Source organism: Odocoileus virginianus, chromosome 4, assembly GCF_023699985.2.
Source record: "Odocoileus virginianus isolate 20LAN1187 ecotype Illinois chromosome 4, Ovbor_1.2, whole genome shotgun sequence".
Taxonomy (NCBI): Eukaryota; Metazoa; Chordata; class Mammalia; order Artiodactyla; family Cervidae; genus Odocoileus; species Odocoileus virginianus.
Genome location: NC_069677.1, coordinates 54767146 through 54787690, shown reverse-complemented (window position 1 = coordinate 54787690; position 20545 = coordinate 54767146). Strand labels below are relative to the sequence as shown.

The 20545-nt window shown below is 39.4% G+C and overlaps 1 long non-coding RNA gene across 1 annotated transcript in view; it reads right to left on the bottom strand.

The window, feature by feature from the left end:
• LOC139034668 (uncharacterized) overlaps positions 1-19973 on the bottom strand; it is a 35036-nt gene extending 15063 nt beyond the window's left edge. Inside the window, exons 1-3 of the long non-coding RNA XR_011487160.1 lie at positions 19394-19973; positions 18770-18917; positions 18627-18692 (exon numbers count right to left, since the gene is read on the bottom strand). This is a non-coding gene — a long non-coding RNA (uncharacterized lncRNA). The remainder of the gene's footprint in view (positions 1-18626; positions 18693-18769; positions 18918-19393) is intronic.
• Between the last annotated feature and the right edge of the window lie 572 nt (positions 19974-20545).

Here is a 20545-nt window from a genome sequence, read left to right as displayed (position 1 = left end):
AAGATGTCTTCCATTATCAGGGATCCCAGCACAGACTCCACATGGCATGATGTCTCCTCTAGTTGACTATGGATGACACCTTTCTCAGTCCCTGCTTCCACATGTCCCAAAAAGACTCTTCCCGCTGTGTCACTTGCCCCTCTGATGACTTTCTTATTCCTCCTCCCTCTTCAGATAACGCAAACCCAATTTTCTCTGTGGATCCTTGGAAATAAGTGAGAAAGAAATAAGAATCCCATTCCAAGCCCTTAATAAACTTCAATTTATTTTATCCTCACAACACTTCTTTGAGTTATTTCCACAGAACCACAGAAAAAAATTAGTTACACAACCATGAACACTCAGATAGTAAGTGGTAGAAGTGAGATTTGAACTAAAGCAGGAGCATCTTCAGAATCTACATGCCTCACCACTATACCTCACTGAGGGAGCCACGAGGGCTTTCTCCTTCCCTCTTAAGTCTGTCTCCACTCTGTCATCTGAGGCAGCCCTAGTCTCAGTTACCTTTCCAGGTATAAGTCAGGAAACGCAACCCTGGGAGCAGGTGCTAGGCTCTGTGAGGATTCCCTAGGTGCCCACTTCACTGTATTTATGTGGAAAATACCACTTGCTCTCCCCTATGAGAAAGAGGAGAAACCCAGGATCCCAGTGTCTCTTAAGAAATTCTCCTTGATGAACTCTCATGGTTTTGCTAGGCTGAAGGTCAAGGAACATATCTGGGGGCCCCTTACTTGTCAATCCTATTAGAATGGCCTTGAACCTGCCATTAGCACATAGGGGTCCTTGGTACCTGGTGCTTTCAGTTTTGAGATCTCAGCTGAAACTTCCAAGAAAGAAAACGTCCCATTTTAACACTCTCTGGAGAAGGAAATGGCAACCCACTGCAGTATTCTTGCCTGAAAAATCCCATGGATGGAGAAGCCTGGTAGGCTACAGTCCATGGGGTCGCAAAGAGTCAGATACGACTAAGCGACTCCACTTGAGCAAATTGCTCAGTATCACACAAACAGCTGTTGCAAAGCCAGAAAGTTATCATCTGGCTTGAAAGAAATCAAATTATTAAATCTTTTTTTAATAGAAAAAAATATTTTTCAGAGTTCAAACTTAACGGGTAAAATGGCAATGTATGTGACTATATTTCTGTGGGGTGTGTATATTTGATTAATGTCTGTTATCCTTTCTCCCTTCTTCTAACAACAACAACCTGATTTTCTTCTAAGGAATTTCCCTGCACATACTTGGGCTATGTGATTCAGGCAAGGTTTTTGCAGTTCCCATAGTCCAAGGGAAGGGCATATGAACTCAATCCAGCCAATCATCAAATTTTATTTCTCTGACAGCAATAACTGGCAGAGGGATTTACAAGTGCCAAGATTTAATACAGTGAGAACTTTCTTAGACTTATTCTGGAATTTTTGTCAAAACAAGTGCTTTATTTATTCTGGGCTTACTAAACTGGTTGAACCTAATTGGTAGTCAATTTTGCACTAATAGCTGATAACCTATGTAAGTAAGAAGCCAAAACATAGAAAGTACAAAAAGAGAGAAGAACCACGATGGCATAATCAGAAACACGGGATCCAGTCATGTCCGATGCCAAAGACCTGAAATTTTCAATTGTATTGAGTTAATACATTTACCAATCCCCATGGACTGTAGCCCACCAGGCTCCTCTGTCCATGAAATTCTCCAGGCAAAAATATTGGAGTGTGTTGCCATTCCCTTCACCAAGGGAGCTTCCTGACCCAGGAATCGAACCCAGAGTTCCTGCATTGCAGGCAGATTCTTTACCATCTGGGCCACCAAGAAGCCTATTTACCGTTAAACTTGCAACTAAGAAATTAGAGTCAAGTATTGTTTTCAACATTAGTGAAAGATAAACAGTTTTCACAGGGGCTGTCATAGTGTTGATTGATCTTTCTGACCCTCCTGAAATCATATTTCACATACAGTTGATTTCCCTGTGTCTATGCCCCAGACATCATCAAGGTCGTATCTACATCTCTTTGGGAATTACATTTGTACGGAACACTGGCTTCCATCTTCAAGGACCTGAGACCCTTTGCTTGAAGATTTCAGACCATGGAATATGTTTCTGACCATTTGCTGAGAGGTCAGAATTTCTTGGCTGTTTATGCCTCCAGGGATCAGTCTATTTCAAATGACCGTCAGGAGTTAGTAGATAAATACCATAGTTCTTCCACAACTTATTTGAAATGCCACACAACCTACCAGAGGTCCCTAGCTAGACTGAGCCACAGAGGTAGCCTGCTCAATAAGAGACTATTATCACTGGCTTCCTTTCTCATCCTAACTCACCAGCTTCCACTTCCCTGTTGGTTTCTTGAGATTGAAAGTGAAAGTCAAAGTCCCTCAGTCATGTCCAGCTCTTTGTGACCCCATGGACTGTACAGTCCATGGAATTATTCAGGCCAGGATACTGGATAGGGTAGCCTTTCCCTTCTCCAGGGGATCTTCCCAACCCAGGAATCAAACACAGTTCTCCTGCATTGCAGGCAGATTCTTTACCAGCTGAGCCACCAGGGAAGCCCTTCTTGAGATTACTTCCCAAATAAACGACTTCCACTTGGGATCTGTTTGGAGGAAATTCAGTCTAAGATATTTGCCTTGACTCTATGTCCTCCAATACACATACATGTAAGGTGGGTGTGATTGTTCATACCATCACTATACGTAGATGGATATCACTATTCTTGTCTCTTAAAAACACCGCAAGCACCACTTCACCCCTGATCTATCTCACTGGGGCAGGTAAAAGGCAGAGAGGCCCTCTTTAGCTGTATTCTCTTCATTTTGGAGGCTCTTAACTACGCTATATGTTTGCTGTTGTTCAGTCTTTAAGTTGTATCCGACTCTTTGCGACTCCATGGACTGCGGTGCACTAAACTCCTCTGTCCTCGACTGTCTCCCAGAGTTTACTCAAACTCATGTCCATTGAGACAGTATAGATAGCAGGACCTTATCCCAAGACAAGATCTTGCCCCAACCTAGAAAGACATCAGGACAGAGAAGTGAGACAGGTATCCCTCTTAAGGAAAGAAATCACAGACTGAATCTCTGAAAATCAGGAAGAGATTTTCTGTAAAATTTAGAATGCATTCTGGGACTATTTTTCCTAATTCTCCAGTTCTTTTTTTTTTTTAACTGAGATGTAACTGATGTGTATAACACTATACATTTAAGATGTGCAGTGTATGAATTTGATGCATTTGTATATTATAATATGATTACCACCATAGCATTAGTTAACATATCTCATAATCATCATTTCCTTTCCATGGTGAGAACAATTAAGATCTATCTTCCTAGGCATTTTGAAATTTACAATTCAGTGTTGTTGACTATAATCCCCATGCTGTGCATTAGATCTCTAGGACTTATTCATCTACTAATTCCAAGTATGTACCTTTTAGATTTTTTAAGCTTTATCCTACTATTCAATTACCAGAGAGCAAGTTATCTTAAGTCCTGAATAGATCCTATGATTGAGGACAATTATGAAACTCTGGGACAATTTTGAAAGTAAAAGAATTGTTCCAGAACAGCTGGTATGAGCTGAGATTGTTGCATGTAGCCCGGGCTGTATACTTACTGCAGGTAAGATCCAAGGTGAAAAACAAGGAAGCAGACCTCTCCACAAGTGCAAAGGTTTCAGAAGTTTCCCCAAATACCTCTGCTAATCAGGACTTGAATGTTTCCCATGTGATCTGGCCCTTCCTTGCTGGGTCTTACTTTCCAGAATTATCTTTTCAATACCAACATGATTCCCATACTCCTCTCTTCTTTCTGTTTTCTTCAAACAAAATTTATGTTCCCTAAGAACATAACCATATTACCTGCCCTCAGGAACATTTTCATTTTAAAGATAATGTTTGTTCAGTTATAGAATCACTATTTAAAAAAAAAATACAGATGATGTGGCCAGTAGAAAATTTTAAATAATATGGAACCAATATGTGGGGACAGAGGAATTTACAGATATTCTGCTAAAGGAGCAATTGAGCTTATAGGTTTGGGTTTCAGATACGGAAATTTTCAGTGAAGTTTCAGAAAGCTCCCTCCCCTCCTGTGTGAAGGGTGCCTTCTGGAGCTCCACGAGAAGGGCCTGCCCAGGGTCCTCGCCTCCAGCACTCAGAGGGCAGACATATGTACAGTCTGTCTACACAGATAGTTAATGTGCTGGGACCAGGCAACCCATTCCTCCCCACGTTATTATCTATGTTCTAAAATGGTCATGTTTCAGACTCATGGAGTGCCTTTTTTTCCCTCCTTGACCATGGTGCTACTATCTGAGCATTTTTCATAAATTATATGCAGCAATTCTATCTTGGGCTTCCCAGGTGACTCAAGTAGTAAAGAATCATTCCCTGGAGAAGGAAATGGCAACCCACTACAGTCTTCTTGCCTGAGGAATCCCATATAGAGAGGAGCCTGGTGGGCTACAATCCGTGGGGGCGCAAAGACTCAGCAAGCACTGAGCACGCACATACATGCTGCAATTCCACCTCCACACTCGTCATATCGCCATCATCTCCCCTAGTTGTTGTTTTTCTTTTTCCTATTCAGCCAAGAAAACAGAAGCACATATCAATGTATATATATGCACCTGATCTCTATGCCCTTTCGGCATAGGTTTTACAAAACAAAGACAAATAACTTTGACTTTCAGTCCTGCACAATCACTCAGGTAACATTTTAAAAATTCCTAATGTGTTCTTTTGCGTTTCTGAAAAAAATAACCTTTGCCCTGTGTACACAATGTATGTCTTGGGGGAAATGATAAATTCTTCGCAGAAGAAATTCAAAGAGGAAAAAACATGCTAATTGTTTCAGCTAGGAATTGAGTTCTGCTGGCTGCTAGTGATAGAGAACTGACTCTAGTGATATAAATCTGGAAGTTTTATTCTTTGATTAAAGCAAGTGCAAAAGAGGAGACTCCAGGATAGGTATGACAGCTCCATGAAGTAATTAAGAGCCCAGGCTCTTAGCTTTTTCCTCACTGTATGGCTTAAATTTTCCCAGGTGGCGCAGGCAGTAAAGAATCCGTCTGCAATACAGGAGACCCAGGTTCAATCCCTGGGTCAGGAAGATCCCCTGCAGAAGGGACTGGCAACCCACTTCAGTATTCGTGCCTGGAGAATCCCCATGGATAGAGGAACCTGGCGGGCTACAGTCCACGGGGTCACAAAGAGTCGGACTAAACTGAGCCACTAACACTTTCACTCTAAGTTCTCAGAGTCAAAAGACGGCTCGTGGAATGCCACCATCTTGTTGGCATTCCAGAATGAACTAGAAGGTGGGGCCTTTTTTGAGTCTGAGATTCTTCTGATGAGCAGAGTATGATATGGTTAAGTAAACAACCAATCTCTCCTAAGCCTTTGTCTAGCATGACTGGTTTCATGGTGGGCTTCTGCTGACATGCATAGGTCTGCCATGCCCAGTCCCCGACGTCCTGAGACTTAGATGTCTAGCTGGATCCCAGGGCCAAAGCTTGTAGCTTCTGAGCTCCTGTGCAGGTTTTTTTTAGCTACAGCGAGGCACCTTCTTGATTCCGTTTCCCCTCAGCTCCTGCTAGATACAGAACAGTGTACCACCGCTCCGTCTTAAACATAGCCCCATCCTTGCCAACAGCCCACCAACATCCTATGCTCTCAACTCACAGTCCACACTGCAGGGAAATGAAAGAGGCTCTGGAATTCTATGAGTCTGACCATGCCACTCTCCCCTCCCAAAGGAACCAGGCAGCCCCCACGGTGGTGTGGACATCCCACAGAGCAACCTCTTCATGGGTACACAGCTACCAAGAAGCAGGGTAGGGCAGAAAAACACTGCCCTTGGTATTACCATCATTTACCAAACATACGGCCTTTCTCCAGGTCAGGGCTGGAAGAGGAAAGTCTGGAAATACCATCTGACCTCTTGGAAATATTAATATATTTTCCACTTTTGCCTTTCTAAATACATGAACTCATAAACCTGGCACAGGTAAACCTAAAGTATCTATCTGCTGAAGGAAGATGAAAATTTATTACAAAAGGAAATCACTTATTACATTGAGAGTAAAAGAAAAAAGGAGATATTCTGCTTCTCACATGTAAATTAGATAATGCAGTAGGAAAAGTGCCTTATAAGCCAGGATATTTTCTTGAAAAATGATCTCCTAAACTTTTTTTCATCTGTTTTCTTCACAGTTTTGCATTTCAATAACCAAACCTGAAGGATCAGAGTTTCCATTCGGTGTAGAGAAAATACTCTCTGTCTCTACTAAGATTTGAGAGCTCAAAGACACAAGAAAGGGTGAAGCACAGAGGAAAGCTCCCAGCTGATGGCAGAAGAAGGGGAGGAGGAAAGATAACAGAAGAGGAGAGAAAAGAGATATTGATCAACGAGAGCAAGGCTGTCAGACATGTTCCCAAGCCTTTTTCAAGTCTTGAGCCTTGACCATCCATACCAACCCATGGTCTTACCAGGCAGAGGGGGCCCTGAGATTAAGCTATTCACATCACCTTGGTTTCTTTGTGGCATAAAGAGGACTTGGACATGACTGAGAATCTGATGTGTAGTCTGGCAGTAGCTATGGCTTAGACAGAGACAGATGGCTTTATAGAAAGAGCTACAGAACAGCCCACCAGATGGAGCCCAAGTGAGCATTGCAACTTGAATTCAGAGGCGTCTATAGTACCGTCAGGGACTGAGGTGGGCTGGGCCCCCTTTCTTTATCCCACCTACTGGACTTTTTCCAAGTTCTCAGAAAGATCAGAGTGTGTACCACCCCTCCCCAGCCACAACTGGTATAGATTGATAAGTGGACAAGCAGCAAGGAGAAAGACGGCACAGCCCCAGAGAAAGGGTACGGACGTGAGGAGGCCGGGAGCCGAGGTAGCTGTGCCCAAGGGGAGCCGTGCTTCCCTGTCTCACCCTTTATCCCAGATAACTTCATCATCACTTCAGGAAAAAAGCAAAGGAAAAGTGGGGGGCCTCCCTGGTAGTCCAGTGACTAAGCTCCACACTCCCAAAGCAGGAGCCCAGGTTTGAATCCTGGTCAGGGAACTAGATCCCAAATGTTGCAGCTAAGAGTTCACACGCTGCAATTGAAGAAGAAGAAGAAAAAAAAAAGAGAGATGACTCAAATTGAGCTTTTCTTTTTTCCAGAAAAAACTGAGTATTAATTACCTAAAGGGATTATATATATTATATAATTGGGATAAGTTTTTAATTAGACTGGATATTTAGCCATTTCTTTTCCCAGTCACTGGTGGGTGGGGGTTATCTTTGCCCATCTGAAATAAAATTTTGAATCCTATTACATTAGGATTCTCTCTCATATATATTAGACTCAAAATCCCATCCAGTCACTTGCTCCTCCAGTTCAGCATCCTAGATTAAGATATAAAGCAGGACTTATGCTATAATAAGTCTTATTTGGGCTGACTTTCAGGAAAAAAATCATGCAGCGGCTCAGGTTTGATCCCTGGTCAGGGAACTAGATCCCACGTCACAACTCGTCCACATGCCTCTCTTGAAAAAAATTCTGCCTCCAAATCCTCATGAGTTGCTTGATGAAATGAAGCAAGCAACAAGGAAATCTTCACAGTTAGACATTTAGCCTGAGGCTCTCCGGACCAAGTCCTTCTTCCTTCCTTTTGTCCTGAGAGCATCCTCTTCTCTTAACGTATTGACATCCCTCAGTAGCAGGATATATATGACTTAATAAGATGCACAGAACAGGCCAACCCCTGTGTTAGAGGGGAGCAGAGAGAGGCGCTCATATATATGTAATTGTGCCGCACTCTGCTCAGTCGCTCAGTCATGTCCACCCCTTTGGGGCCCTGTGGACTGCAGCCCACCAGGCTCCTCTGTCCCCGGGGTTCAAGAATACTAGAGTGGGTTGCCATGACCTTTTTCAGGGGATCTTCCCAATCCAGGGATTGATTGCAGTCTCTTTATTGCTCTTAATAAAACTCAGTCGATTTTGGCCCCCAAGTCCTCACAGGCAGTAAGGGCATGACCTGTACATTAGATAGCAGTGGCTCCACCCCCGTCCTCTCCTTCCAACTTTTTCTTTAAGACAAAACCAGGAGCCTTCCCTGAAGATTTTCATCGCTAGAGCAGTGTGGGAACACAGTCCTCTGCTCACTGCCTAAGAATATTTGCCGGAAAGTTGCATAGATGTTGGGTCTTGCGTGTGATTTTTCTTCAGTCATGAAAGACTTTCCATGGAGCAAACTTGGGGCGCACTTTTTTCCACACTTCTCAACTGGGGTATGAGTGTTTGCATATGTGGGAGTGGGCCAGCAAGTGTGAGAAATCACTGGCTGACATTTTCCCAAAGAATCAGTTATACTTAAAGACTTGAATAAAAATTGTTATTAAATTCACACAAATTTATGCTGAAGCAGGACTTCAAAGCAATGTTAACACTTGAAGTGGGCAACTTCAGGCTCAAGTCCCAAACCACCCCACAATGCCTCCCAGGGCTCCCTCCCCATCACAGCCCTCCATTCCTTAGAAACAGATGCCAAGTCCATCCACTGTCGGACCTCCTCGTATCTTCATATCGCAGAGATTAAACATTTTGGGTTTCTTTGCATAGGCCCATGCTCAAGCGTGAACATATTTAGAAGTGGAGATGCTTTAGGGAAACTTCCTAACAATATAGAGGAGTAGTAAAGCTGAGTCAGAATTTGGGGCAGCATATCACTATAGTATACATTCAAGACAATCTGACATGCAAGTTCATGGAACAGATTCTCAGAGGCAGACTTCTTGAATATTCAGATATAAATTATCCATAGTCAGTGAACTAAGTAATACCAATTAGGTTTTGAAAGAAAGATTAGAAATTATACTCGAATAAATTATGCTATTATTTGGGCTTGATTATATATATGGGTGGGTATGAGTGTGCCCATTTTCTGCTTCAGAGTGGAGTTTGTTCTGCAGGCTACCAGTTTGGTTAAAAAGTTTTGGAAACATGAGTGCAGTTCCAGTCATAACATTTAGACCTTCATTTCAATCCCATAATAGTTAGCTTAAGTAACGTCTAAATATTTCTTTAAGCCACAATATCCTATTTTCAGCAACGGACTGTAAATCATAATGCACTATATTTGCTTCTTTCTGACTTGGAATAAATCCCTATGTGGAATAGTTGTGAGCTCCTTTGAGATCTGTCAGCTCCACCAAGGTATAAAGAAAGACTAGCAAAAGGAAATATGTTTGAATCCCTTTTCTGATGGAATAATTTAGAAAAAAAGAATGTTATCCATATGCTCTGCATCTGATCTCTCTTCATATCTGCTTCACAATGAGCAGAAGCACCTCTGTGCCTATTAAAAGGCCAAGAGCTGTCTTTGAGATTCCACTGATGTGCAATTAAGGAGAAGTTATTTCAGTTATCAACATACAGTTACTCAACTGGCCATAGTGAAGAAAGTATAAATTCCAAAGACATTCAAAACATCTGGCTTTGGATGCTTCTCCCTTCCCATAATTGATGTGTTACTGTTCATGGGTGAAAGTACACACAGCTCATCTTCATGACATCTGTTTCAAGTTAGGTTAATTGATTTCCATTTGTGTGTGTGTGTGTCTATATTTTTTCCAAAATACATTAGAAGATACAGATCAGGGGGAAAAAGCATATTTGCAGGCAAGATTTTTAATACCTTTTCATGCTTTAAAAGAGAGATATACAATTAAGATGAAACTTTCTGGAATTTTCCACTGTACAATGTATCAGTTGTGAAAATTGTCTCTGAATTCATAACTGAGGCTTACTGAGTGATTAGTGTGTTCTAATCACTCTAAGTAATTTATGCTCATTATCTTTATTAATCACAACAACCCCATAGAGTAAGCCTTTTCATAGATGTGATTTTCAAATGTGAAAATCACTTGCCTGAGGGCACAACTCTCATCTAAAGAGTAGCCAGGATTCTCATGTAAGTGGTTGATACAAAAGGCCTCCTTGTATAGTTGTATTCATGGATTATAAAATGCCACAGTGCCCAAGTTAGCATATGGCATTGACATTGCTGTGTGAAGGGTCTTATTTAAGGTAGTTACAGAATTAGAGAAAACATAAAAAAACTGGTCACTACACAGTCCAAACACTGCCTCACAACTTTGAACAATTTACTGAAACTGAATTTTTATTCCAATAGTCTATGTGACTTTTCACAAGTCTCTAAATCTCTCTGGATCTCGGTGTCCTAAGGCAAACAGGTTATATCTGGCTGATGTATCCAGTAGGACTGTTACAAAAGTCCAGGGAGTTAATCTGTATTGAAGTGTTTTGCATACTCTAAAGAATAACTTTGCAAAGTGTTAAGTCAAAAATTTGCTTCCCAGAAATGGTAACAGATGTTCTGAGTGGAAATGGTTCCCAGGCAAATTAGTTTGGGAAACTCTGCATCCTGCTGCAAATATCCCCTGTGTAGAAGATATGTGTTGTCTTATTTAGAATCTCTGCCATTCTTTGCTGGTAATGGGACCTATGCTACTGGCGAATTACTCCCTTCTCGCATTTCACATGGTGCTGGTTGCTATTCACCCGGGGAAAACAGCAGGGCACACAACCTTCTGCTCTGACAACATTTTAGTCTCTGCAAGGATTGTGGATTTGCAAGGTCTTAAGGATGGGAACCCAGAGCTGGCAGGCCCGCGCTAGGTGGTAGAATGAACCTTCAGTACAGACAACACCATTCAGCGGCCTTTTAAGCTGCATCTATTTGGAATTCTGTTTAATGCACTGCTCATAGAGATTCACTATAAGAAATACTAGAAAATACAAGCAGATTTCAATGAAGCATGGCTTGAAAAATCAAAATATGAAATGGATTTTTTCTGTCTATCAACTTAAGTCATAGTCAACAACAAGCCACAAAAATTCCACTTACATACTAATATTGTGATACTAAATAGGAGAATTACTGGACTGAAATTACTTACAGTGATATTGAAGAGAAGAATTAATCATCAATAAGTAAACTGACAAAGTAGAATATTTCTTTTAATTTTGATACTTTCTCCAAAATGCTCTAGTCATGAGTTCTCTTGTTGGTTCTCATGGCAATATTCTTAGGAAATTATTGATACGTGACTACCAACTGCATTTTCTGAATATTCAGGACCTAATAAAATGATCAGAATTGTGTCAAGTTCCCTAAAACTCTATGTCATGTTGATAAATTTTTCAGTTGTCACATCTTGATGATTTTGATGTTTCAGTATGATAATGGATCAAAATGTTTCAGATTCACTTTGAATCTGAAGGGAGAGGAAGAAAAAGTAAGTTTTCAAAATGTAAATGGCATTCTAAAGGCAAGACTACAGCAGCTTAATTCTGTACCTATATAGTTTAAATGTCAAAATATTTTTTAAAATATAGATATTTGGAACTACAGAATTTTAGCTTAAGCTTAACTTCGTCTTCATCTAATATCCTAAGGATCAAATTATAGACCTTAATTGGCTGAGTCTGCACATTCAATAAAAAATATTGAATTCAATGATAACTTCTGGTATGAAATCATAGCACCACTCTCAGCGGAAGCCACGAGTCTCCAAAAACAGCGCTGTATCTGTTAACATTTTTCAATGAATAAAAGAGGATGCTACTTAAATTGGCTTAAAACTTAAGATAATTTATTAACTCACAAAGATTTTTAAATTGATTCAGGATCTGTTCATCTTTTCTTTCTAATTCCTTAGCTTTGCCCTACAGGCATCCTTATCTCTTCCACATAACTCTAAGTTGGCTGCAGTAGTTGCAAATATTGCATTGTCACCCAAAAAATGTTACAAGAGGCCATATATTTTCTTTGTGCCTCTTATTAATGAAACTAACAATTTTCCTAGTTGCTTCCAGCAGGCCTTCCCCTGGCGTGAATTATATCATGTGACCATTTCCATTACATTATTGAAAAGATGAATAATTGTCTTAAACTAACCAATATTTCCTTCCTAAGGTAGAAGGAATGGTCTCCTGATACTTCAAAATAAAATAAAATAAAAATCATGCTTCTGTGTGAGCATAGAAGGGTTGGAAAGAGGGACAGCAGTGTTTACAGAAGTCCCTTGAGAGTAAAATTTTCTTGTACACATTTTAAAAAAAGAAAATAACAAAAAGAAAAAATGTACCTTTAAGATGATTTGGGGAAAATTAAAATAAAATGGGTATTACTTACCTTTTAAATTGTCAATAAATAATAGTGCATTTTATGCTGTAATTGGAAATTATATTGAGAAAAAAAATAGTGGAGGCAAAAATCAAAAGGGAAAACTTATTTGGAAAAAAATATCTTTCTACCAAATTAAGGGAAAAGAGAGCTATAAAAACTACTACAATTTTGTTAACATTCTTTTATCCTGTCCTATGAAATGGGTCTCCCATTGGCATCTAGACAATATTCTTAATCAGATTTTCAGATTAAAGTTTTCTACTACAATTAGTTTGACTGCTTTATAAGTAAGCTTTTTAATATATGTGAATATATACTCTTTTTTTTTTAAGAACTGATACAGGTTCTGTAGAAGGAGAGAAGCAGAACCCAATCTAGATTGCTCCTGTTTACAAAAAGCATTCTTTACAAGATGTCTTTTATATACACCTGTGAAATATTTATCTCTCTGTAAATGAACGCATTGGCACTCTGCCCTACAGAATTTAACAAATTTGAAATGTAAGTGTAGAAATGAATCCTTCCTAATTTCTTTCATTAAATCAGATGTTTCTATCATCTGACCAAAAAAAAAAATGTTTGCTAGGGGCTTTAATTATACTTCTCCATCTTCCCACTAGAGCCTGTATTTGGGGGGCGAAAGTTAAAAAGGAGTGCTTCCTTTCAGATGTTAGAGCAGAAGCCAGGCCCTTCAGAGACTAACTCACTCTGAGGGTGAGGATGTGGTTTATTGTGAGCAGACCCATCAAAGCAGGCCCCGTGCTGTTCGCTCTCTTCTGAAACACTGCCTGCCCCTGCCACTTGAGCTAGATAGTCTTGCCTCTCGGATAGAAAACACTCTGCCTTCCAGAGCTCATCACACATGGGCACTTTCTCAAAGGTCCTTACAACTTCTGGGCCTGGTGTAAATTTCCTGTTGCATCAGACTACCTTTCATAGACTTGATGGGTTATTTAAGTGGCTGGACTAAGGAGATACAGATACCTACGATACAATTTAAAAGAAGAATCATTTACATGATTTTTTTCATTATTTATTTAATAAGCATTTATTACTTTCCAGGAAACTGTGGATAAAGATTTCAAAAATATCCCTGCCCTCGAAGAGTGGTCCCTACATGCAAGGAGCTTTCAGATAGAGAGAGATAAAATGATAACAATGAATACATTCAGGAAGATTAAGAAGTGCCAGGAAAAATGTACAATGTACAAGTAGGCTACCAAAGAGGAATCCTTCCTGAGGGATTTAGAAAAAAAAAATCCACAGGATGATATTTGTTCATAAATAATACTGATTCATGATATTCCACCATTGCAAAATGAATGTACTCGCTTGGCAAGAGTATAACTCCATGTCTCTAAATAATCACCAAGGTGACAAAGCTAGATTTACGCAGTCTTGCTTGATTGCATAGGTTTAAATTTCACCTTCTCTCAAAACAATATTTGTAGTCACTAATTTTACAATATGTTCTTAGCTCCTCTGAAAGATGATGAAGTATGGCAATCACTACTAATGGAAATATTCACCGTCATTATTTAACAGAGTGATTACAACCTAAGCTTAAACTCAGTATGTACATGAGATCGCCCACTGGGATCCTTAAAAGTCTTACATGAAATAGACTTGGAATCTGTACACTGTGTCAGCAGGCAATGAATCGAATGAAAGGAACATTGTTGACCTCTACAGTTACTTTTTCGACTCACTGCTGCAAGTAACTGTAAAAACTCCTCATGAGGTAAGATAGTTTAAGTTGTCAACCTCACGAAAGAGGCCATAATCCATGGACCATTGGCCAGACAGATAGAGCGAGATAGCCTGTCATATCAAAACTTCGTTATAACGTTGATTATAGCTTGGTGAACTGGAGGATGAAAAAATCCTTCAGTATTCTCCAAGTGGCTTCTCAAATAAAAAGAGCAATTCAGTCAACAACTCAATATTTATTCCAGGTTCTCACAACTGTGCTTGTTCTCACAACTTTCCAGCATTGTACTCATCTCAACTAAGAAATAAACTAGTTTCTTCAGAGCCCCAAAATCACAAGCCTTCAGCTTCAAAATGTCCAGTCTCAGTCACTGCCAGGCACAAATAATGTGATTATTCCTTTCTAATTGAAGGTCTTTGTTGCTTCTGCTTTTTTTTTTTTTAAACAAGCTTCTGCAGACTCGTCAGCAGGGGCCTGAATGACATAATGTTTCCACATTTGCACTTGTGATAGGGGACAGAAAATTTACCTAATGCAAAGAGATGAATGACCTCATAAATAATGTCTGGGACTTAGACTAATTCCTAGTGTAGATTCTGAAAAGTGTTCATGAAAGAAAATGTTTCAACTGAGTGGGTTCTAGGAAGACCAAAATAAGTCACAGTGGCCAAGTGAATAAGAAGTTCAACTCAGTGTTTAAGGAATAGCACTCTGAAGGACTAGGGACTTCCCTTAAAGAACACTGTCCATTTCTAAGCTATCCATCATATAATCAAGAATCATATGGTGTTCCTGGAATAAGGTTGACCCTAAAAGAAAAAATACCCTACAGAATACTCTAATTCGATTCCTTTAACCTTTGAGCCCCTCATTCACTTGGAGCCTTTGTATTCACTCAAGTCTAACTAAGTAATTTGGGGGTTTCAGTGAAAAATGAAAATGCAGGCCCTTTATTCCCAAAGTATTGAGAAATGGAAGATGGTGACAGTGGAGAATTAAAGCAACCACGGGCCTCTCTCAGCACCTCACTTAGGAAGTCAGCCTTGTTGTCACTACCCATGGGTCATTATGCAAGATACAGAGGACAAAAATAGGAATAAGAAATAATTCTTGCCATCAAGGAGCTTACAGTCTAATAGGGGAGATAGTGAAAGTGAAACTCTTTGCCACCCCATGGACTATACAGTCCATGGAATTCTCCAGGCCATAATGGATTGGGTAGCCTTTCGCTTCTCCAGGGATCTACCCAAACCGGGGATCTAACCCAGGTCTCCCACATCCAGGCAGATTCTTCACCAGCTAAGCCACAAGGAAAACCCAAGAACACTGGAGTGGGTAGCCTATCCCTTCTACAGGGGATCTTCTCAATCCAGGAATCTAACCGGGGTCTCCTGCATTGCAGGTGGATTCTTTACCAACTGAGCTATGAGGGGATATAAGATATTTATCAAATTTGTAAGTCAAGGATGGATAATTACATAAAAATCATTCAGTACTCAGGTTAGAAGAAGGAATGGATAAGCACATTTTCTTTCACAGCCTGGGACAGGTGTTCCATATAGATGCAATTCCTTCTCTCATGTTATTCAATGGTCACACTTAATCTTCTTCAGGAAGTTCTTTAATGCATATGAAAATGCTGTTCCTTCTGACTGAATGGATTTCCACCTAATCTTTGCTCAGCTAATCCTGTCTGTACTTTGATCTCACAGTATTGCTAACTGAGAGGTTCCTCCATTTAAATTGAGTCTCTATTTTGCTCTCATGGTTCTCTGGATCTTTTCTTCCAAGTGTTTGTTTTAGAACTTATTTTAATTTTTTGTTTTTTAATTTTTACAATGTTGTGTTGATTTCTGCTGCACAACAACACAGATCAGCCATAATTATACATATATCCTCCCTCCCTCCCCTACCTACATCCCACCCCATCACAGAGCTCCAGAGTGGGCTTCCTGTGTTACACAGCAACGTCCTACCAGCTATCCATTTTACACATGATAGTGTTTGTGTGTATATAGATAGATAGATAGATAGATAGATAGATAGATAGATGCTACTTCTCAGCTATAAAAAAAAAAATGGGATCAGTTCTAGTGAGGTGTATATACCTAGAGCCTGCTATACGAGTGAAGTAAGTCAGAAAGAAAGAAACAAATATACGTTAATGCATATATATGAAATCTAGAAAAATGATGTTGATTAACCTCTTTACAAGGTAGGAATGGAGACACAGATGTAGAGAATGTACTTGTGGATACAGTGGGGGGGTGGGGGGGGCGGTGCTGGGTAGAGAGAGTGGGACCAATGGAGAAAGTACCTTACAAGTGTTTTTAAGTAAATTTTTTTTTTTTAATTTGGTGATTTTGGTTTTATTTACTGTAAACTCTATATGTGCAGGGACCATGCTTCAATTGTTCACTTCCATCTCTCCATTTTCTACCTTGGGGCCAGGGACATGGTGGCACTTAGTAGGAATTTATTATTATTTATTACACTTAGTGGGGTCATGGATCCAGAGAACCAAGAGAGCATAGCACTTAGTAGATATTTATGTATTAAATGTTCGTCCTGAAGGAGGGAGATGTAGATTATAAGAAGGAGGGAGATAATTTAAATTAAAAGATTGAACAAACCTACAAGTTACAACTGGAAGACAATAAAGTGGAGTTTGACTTAAGGTAGGGAGTAGAAGGAATCAAAGTGCTTGAGGACATGAATGGGACCACAGTGTAGAAATGCTTAAGACAATAAATGAGGAATTTATATGTAAGAGTAGAAGGTGGGGAAAAGCTAATGGTTATTGTTGGATTTCTTTTTTAACCCAATAACTCTTTTTATTAAGCAGAATGTAAGAAAATGCAAAATAGAGTAATATTTTAAATACAAGTGATCCTAAGCAAGTTAAGGAGTTTTCTGGAAAGGTGATTACATAAAGAGTAGATTTAAAGAAAATTAAGGCATGAATCTAAACAGAGTGAAAGGCTTTGAAGAGGATAAATGGAAACAAATATGAAGATGGAAACAAATATGAAGTTTTTAAGCAAGAAAAAATACTTAGCATTTTGTTAATAGAGTGAATTTAGTCATCTCACTTATCAATCTTGGGAAACACTTTTTTAAAAAACATTCTCCTTTTTTCTAATCCCTTGTTGAATTAATAAAGAAAGTATTAACAACAGTATATTTGCCTAAAATAAGGAAGTTAAGTTGAGAAACATGAGTAAGTTCAGTCTAAACTAACCACATACAAAGTTTCATTTTCAGTCATTTTAACTTACAGAACTGCCAAGAGACACTGAATCTTCAACACTGTTGTTTTTCTCAGAGTGATTCTTAAATGGATTGTGAAAAAATTGCCATCCACTAGAATTCATACTACTCAGAAGCATCTGAAGATATCCTGAAATTTAAGTGTTTAAGTGAAAAAAAAAATTCTTCCCCCCAATTCTAGAACTAACAAAAAAAATTACAAAAATAAAATATGCCCACCCTTGGAAAAGACTTTTATGTAAATGAGACTATGAAACAGATAACAAATAAACATTTGTACAATAAATACAAATAAACCATTTGTACAATACACAAAAAATGCCAATTATAAGCATGTTTATTTTAATAAACATGTTTTCAAGTGTTGATATAAGGCAAAAGTTCAACTCCCATCTCCACTAAAAGAAAACAAAATGACAAAATGTAGATGAAAACAGAAGAGGAAATCTATATTTTCACTCTCCATGATAAGATGGTCATTTCACATCTTGACATATTGCTACTGAACATGGCATGGGAAGTTGGAGGATAGTGAAAGAATGATTGAAATTAAGTGATTGCAACACATGCTTTAAAACTCAAGGCTTCTATTACTGGGTTTATGACTCAGATGTCATTCCTAATAGGGTTTTTTTGTTGTTGCTGTTCAGTTTTTAAACTCCTACTAGTTAACCTATGATGATGAATCATAGCCTGCTTCATTCCTTCATCCATTTTAAGACTTTTTTTAACCTACCCAAATTATTAATCAAGCCAGTGAATATTAGTAATTATACACTCTTAATTTTAACATGCATTGTCTATAATGTATCAGGAACTGTGCCAAATGCTGATGATTCAAAGAATAATAAGATAATGTACCCCCCAAATAATAATTTTCAGTGCTCTATGTTCTACTCTGTTAATTGTCCACAAGAATACTAAACATATATATGACTGGTGTCACTATGTAAAGTGGGGTTTCCAGGTGGCGCTAGTGATAAAGAATCCACCCGCCAAAGCAGGAGACATGAGTTCAATCCCTGGGTCAGGATTGACCCCCTGGAGGAGGGCGTGGCAACCCACTCCAGTGTTCTTGCCTGGAGAATGCCATGGACAGAGGAGCCTGGTGGGCTACAGTCCATAGGGCTGAAAAGAGTCAGACGTGACTGAAGCAACTTAGCACTCGCTCACTATGTAAAGTAACAGTGATACAAAAATATTTTTGTTTCTCATACCAAGAAGTTCATAGATTTTATTCCTGAGATTTGAATAAAGCAAAATATATACACAGATAAGGTAAACAGTATTCCTGAATATCTTTTCATAGCTCTGGAGGGATAGCTATTGAGGAGAGAAATGAAGAGTAAATCTTTTCTGCAAAAAGATTCTCTGTTAGTAATTGCATTGCATTCACTGTTTTGCACTTAATTTTTGTTCTTTATATAAAAAATACTTACAAAGTGTCCCAGAATTCCCCCCTCGTTTTCTGACAAAAGCATTCATAGGTATACGGTCTGTTTGGCCTGAAGAGAAATATACATGGTTAGATAAAGGAGAAGGTCCATTGAAAGGGATTTCATTGTGGGGAGTAAGCACTTACAAATTGTAGCTGGCACCAGCAATAGCATCATCAAACTGTAGACAAGGTTAGACCAGTGAGGTTTCCACTGCCTGGTCCATGATTTGACTACTGTTTCCCACATCTTAAAGAAGCAGTAATGTTAACAGCTTCCCTGACTTGGAAAAAACTTATGGAAGAGAAACAAAATCAAGTGAAACAAAACAATATTTAGCAATATAAATAGAAATGAAACTTAGCTCTCTTTTCACTTTCCATTATTTTATAAGCATATTCTTATTTATTTCACATTGACATGTATCAGAAGTTGAAGAAGCTCAGGTTCCACTTTGTGTTTATGTTGATGATATAGCTAGGTGGAGGAGACCAAACTCTGCTCTGCAAACCCAAAAGTGGCTGACAAAACAGCCTGTGCAGTATAACGGTGACCCTCAACCATCTTAATTAGATATCTACTGCTTAAGTTTTCTGTTACTTTAAGGACTTGGTCTGGGGGGGTTCTGTTCGGTTTGATTATTTTGGTTATGTTTCTGCTTTTGTTTTGCTTTCAGTTTTGAATCTACAGAGTGAATCTCAACTTCCTAGGAAAAGAAGATCAAATTGTTAATGTTTAAAAAGAACACTGAAGTTACATACTCTGCTCACCTCCATGGAAGTCTTCACGGTGTGGTAAACAGGAAATGGATTGGGAGAAGGTCATAGAGGCATGAAGACTGTGCTTTGGATGCCACTTTGTGAGACTGTTGTAAAAGTGAACACTCCCTGTAGAGGCTGACGTGAGACATTGCAAGGTCAGCGATACTGAAAATGTCCCCGAGGAAAGCAAAGGTGTCAAACAGGCCGGAACCAAGAACTGAGTCTGGTGGGGCTGGAGGCCCAGTTACTGTCACGAGTGTTAGTAGTGATTCAGCTGTAACCATCAAAAACACAGGTTTTCAACATGGAGCAAGTATTCCCAGATGTGACATTGAAACATAGACTGCTGGGCCATATCTGTGGAGTCTCTGATTCAGCAGTCTGCACTGAGGCCCAAGAATTTCTAATGGATCTTCAAGTGATGCCATTGTTCCTTTTCTTTTTAAAAAAGTTAATGTCTATTGGAATGTGATTGGTTTAGAGTGCTGTGTTAGCTTCTGCAGTTCAGCGAAGTAAATCAGTTAGATGCATACACAGATCCCATCTTTTGTAGGCTTCCTTTCCGTTTAGTACACTGCAGAGCCGTGGGTAGAGTTCCCTGTGCGGTACAGTAGGTTCTCATCAGTTATGATTTTTATACATAGTAGTCCTCTTGCCTGGGTCACTAAGAGTCGGACACGACTGAGCAACTTCACTTTCACTTTTCTCTTTCATGCATTGGAGAAGGAAATGGCAACCCACTCCAGTGTTCTTGCCTGGAGAATCCCAGGGACGGCAGAGCCTGGTGGGCTGCCATCTATGGGGTCGCACAGAATCAGACACGACTGAAGCGACTTCGCAGCAGCAGCAGCCTACCTTAGTGTATATATGTCAGTGTTTCTGATGGGACATTGAAAGAGGGGTATGAATCCAATCCAGGACCACATAAAGAAAGTAAAGGTGAGAAGCGGTCACCAAAGAAAGTGACAGAACTTGTAGGAGACAGATTTGCTATCTGTAACATTCAAGTTGGAAAGAAAACAATGACAATAGTTACAGTAATAGAAGCTGTTCTAGCTCAGGCTGAAAGAATATGATCCCGATTTATCCTGTTCACTTCTTGAACTTAAAGATCCTTAGGGTCCTTCTGTATCATACTGAGATTCTACATACTCTAAATAC